This window comes from Brienomyrus brachyistius, unplaced genomic scaffold (genome assembly GCF_023856365.1).
Source record: "Brienomyrus brachyistius isolate T26 unplaced genomic scaffold, BBRACH_0.4 scaffold94, whole genome shotgun sequence".
Classification (NCBI taxonomy): Eukaryota; Metazoa; Chordata; class Actinopteri; order Osteoglossiformes; family Mormyridae; genus Brienomyrus; species Brienomyrus brachyistius.
This window is the reverse complement of record NW_026042369.1, coordinates 314,434-318,415: the sequence shown is the minus strand read 5'-3', so window position 1 is coordinate 318,415 and position 3,982 is coordinate 314,434. Positions and strand designations below refer to the sequence as shown.

General features: G+C 34.4%; 1 non-coding gene across 1 annotated transcript; it reads left to right on the top strand.

Annotated features, from left to right (window-relative positions):
* The first annotated feature begins 3,307 nt into the window (after positions 1-3,307).
* Positions 3,308-3,414, top strand: LOC125727341 (U6 spliceosomal RNA). Its single transcript, XR_007388703.1, has one exon. It is a non-coding gene; the product is annotated as a U6 spliceosomal RNA (small nuclear RNA).
* Positions 3,415-3,982: the final 568 nt, after the last annotated feature.

Genomic DNA, 3,982 nt, shown 5'->3' with positions numbered 1-3,982 from the left:
GCGAGGATTTAATCCTTGAATCAAAAGAATTAGGTCCAGAAAAGAATACTGGAGAATTGTAAAAACCCTAACCCTAATCCTAGCCCTAACCCTAACCGGAGAGTTGTAAAATTTTATCTAATGAAAATGCTGGAAATTGACTGTAATCTGCATTTTAAATTGGAAACTCCCACTTGGACTTTGACCTTTTTCCATCGTTCAGTTCATGAAGATATTCTGAGACAGATCATTTTTGACAAGTACATGCTAAGGAAAGTCTGTAATTTATTCCTTGAATCAAAAACTTTTGATCCAGGAAAGATTAGCAGAGAAGTGTGATTTTTTTTCTCCAATGACAATGCTTGAAATTGACTCTAATCTGCATTTTAAATTGGAAACTCCCACTTGGACTTTGACCCTCTTTCATCATTCAGTTGACTAAAATATCATGCAGAATTTTTTTTGACACTTAAATGCTAAAGGAAGCGAGGATTTAATCCTTGAATCAAAAGAATTAGGTCCAGAAAAGATTACTGGAGAATTGTAAAAACCCTAACCCTAATCCTAACCCTAACCCTAACCTGAGAGTTGTAAAATTTTATCTAATGAAAATGCTTGAAATTGACTCTAATCTGCATTTTAAATTAGAAACTCCCACTTTGACTTTGACCCTCTTTCATCATTCAGTTGACTAAAATGTCATGCAGAATTTTTTTTGACACTTAAATACTAAAGGAAGCGAGGAATTGAATCCTTGAATCAAAAGAATTAGGTCCAGAAACGATTACTGGAGAATTGTAAAAACCCTAACCCTAACCCTAATCCTAGCCCTAACCCTAACCGGAGAGTTGTAAAATTTTATCTAATGAAAATTCTTAAAATTGACTCTAATCTGCATTTTAAATTGGAAACTCCCACTTGGACTTTGACCTTTTTCCATCGTTCAGTTCATGAAGATATTCTGAGACAGATCATTTTTGACAAGTACATGCTAAAGAAAGTCTGTAATTTATTCCTTGAATCAAAAACTTTTGATCCAAGAAAGATTAGCAGAGAAGTGTGATTTTTTTTCTCCAATGACAATGCTTGAAATTGACTCTAATCTGCATTTTAAATTGGAAACTCCCACTTGGACTTTGACCCTCTTTCATCATTCAGTTGACTAAAATATCATGCAGAATTTCTTTTGACACTTAAATGCTAAAGGAAGCGAGGATTTAATCCTTGAATCAAAAGAATTAGGTCCAGAAAAGATTACTGGAGAATTGTAAAAACCCTAACCCTAATCCTAACCCTAACCCTAACCTGAGAGTTGTAAAATTTTATCTAATGAAAATGCTTGAAATTGACTCTAATCTGCATTTTAAATTGGAAACTCCCACTTTGACTTTGACCCTCTTTCATCATTCAGTTGACTAAAATGTCATGCAGAATTTTTTTTGACACTTAAATACTAAAGGAAGCGAGGAATTGAATCCGTGAATCAAAATAATTAGGTCCAGAAAAGATTACTGGAGAATTGTAAAAACCCTAACCCTAATCCTAGCCCTAACCCTAACTGGAGAGTTGTAAAATTTTATCTAATGAAAATTCTTAAAATTGACTCTAATCTGCATTTTAAATTGGAAACTCCCACTTGGACTTTGACCTTTTTCCATCGTTCAGTTAATGAAGATATTCTGAGACAGATCATTTTTGACAAGTACATGCTACAGAAAGTCTGTCATTTATTCCTTGAATCAAAAACTTTTGATCCAGGAAAGATTACCAGAGAAGTGTGATTTTTTTCTCCAATGACAATGCTTGAAATGGACTCTAATCTGCATTTTAAATTGGAAACTCCCACTTGGACTTTGATCCTCTTTCATAATTCAGTTCATGAAGATATTCTGAGACAGATCATTTTTGACAAGTACATGCTAAAGAAAGTGTGTAATTTAGTTCTTGAATCAAAAACTTTTGATCCAGGAAAGATTACCAGTGAAGGGTGATTTTTTTTTCTCCAAAAACAATGCTTGAAATTTACTCTAATCTGCATTTTAAATTGGAAACTCCCACTTGGACTTTGACCCTCTTTCATCATTCAGTTGACTAAAATATCATGCAGAATTTTTTTTGACACTTAAATGCTAAAGGAAGCGAGGATTTAATCCTTGAATCAATAGAATTAGGTCCAGAAAAGATTACTGGAGAATTGTAAAAACCCTAACCCTAATCCTAGCCCTAACCCTAACCGGAGAGTTGTAAAATTTTATCTAATGAAAATTCTTAAAATTGACTCTAATCTGCATTTTAAATTGGAAACTCACACTTGAACTTTGACCTTTTTCCATCGTTCAGTTCATGAAGATATTCTGAGACAGATCATTTTTGACAAGTACATGCTAAAGAAAGTGTGTAATTTAGTTCTTGAATCAAAAACTTTTGATCCAGGAAAGATTACCAGAGAAGTGTGATTTTTTTTCTCCAATGACAATGCTTGAAATTGACTCTAATCTGCATTTTAAATTGGAAACTCCCACTTGGACTTTGACCTTTTTCCATCGTTCAGTTCATGAAGATATTCTGAGACAGATCATTTTTGACAAGTACATTCTAAAGAAAGTCTGTAATTTATTCCTTGAATCAAAAACTTTTGATCCAGGAAAGATTAGCAGAGAAGTGTGATTTTTTTTCTCCAATGACAATGCTTGAAATTGACTCTTATCTGCATATTAAATTGGAAACTCCCACTTTGACTTTGACCCTCTATCATCATTCAGTTGACTAAAATATCATGCAGAATTTTTTTTGACACTTAGATGCTAAAGGAAGCGAGGATTTAATCCTTGAATCAAAATAATTAGGTCCAGAAAAGATTACTGGAGAATTGTAAAAACCCTAACCCTAATCCTAGCCCTAACCCTAACCGGAGAGTTGTAAAATTTTATCTAATGAAAATTCTTAAAATTGACTTTAAGGGAAGCGTGGAATTTTGTCCTTGAATCAAAAAAATTTCATCCTGAAAAGATTACCCAAGAATTGTAAATTTTTCTCTCCAATGAACATGCTTGAAATTGAGTCTCATCTGCATTTTAAAATGGACACATCCTCTTGTACTTTCACCTTGTTTCATTTTTCATTTGACAAAGTCATTCTGAGGCAGAAAATTTTTGACACCTAATTGTTAAGTTACATTTGAGAGAAATATTTCGCAGCACGTCAGCTGTCTTCATATTTATGTTCTGGCAGAATATAGGGCCAGGGCATAGGCATTGCTTTGCCACCGACATGAGGAAAGCTCATACCGCTTCCACACCTATATATTCTTTCATCTGTTGGTAAATCTGTGCTTGCTATGGCAACACATATACTAAAATTGGAACGATACAGAGAAGATTAGCATGGCCCCTGCGCAAGGATGACACGCAAATTCGTGAAGCGTTCCATATTTTGCTTGGTTTCCCTGGTTCCTAACTTAATCAAACTGCATGCAATGATAGAGTCTAGTCAAGTGGCTTTTATTGTCATTTTGACCATATACAGTGATACAATACACAGTGAAATGAGACAGCATTCCTCCAGGACCATGGTACTATGTATAACACTACATCGACACAGGACTACATAAAGAGCAAGTGTGCAAAAACAGTGTGACACAAGACAGTGCAATAGAAGAAATAGAAGTGATAATAGGAGGTAAGACAGGCTAAGTGTGAAGTGCAACAGTGCAAATGGTTGTGCAAAACGTTATTGAGGTATTGGACACCATGTGGAATATTCCTAAATGAAACTATTGCAATACTTCTCAAGGAATGGACGTTAGGAGGAAACCTGTTCAGTATAGATGATTGGAATAATCAGAAAAATATAAAGCAGCATGACATTCTTTCACTGGAAAAGACTGAGCCTGGTACAAGCATCTTATGGTTATATGTGAAGATGAGGAAAATATCAGATGGCTATGCTGACTCAAATGTTATTTGTACCACAGTTCTGTATTTAGGTCTTTGAATCTAAAGTA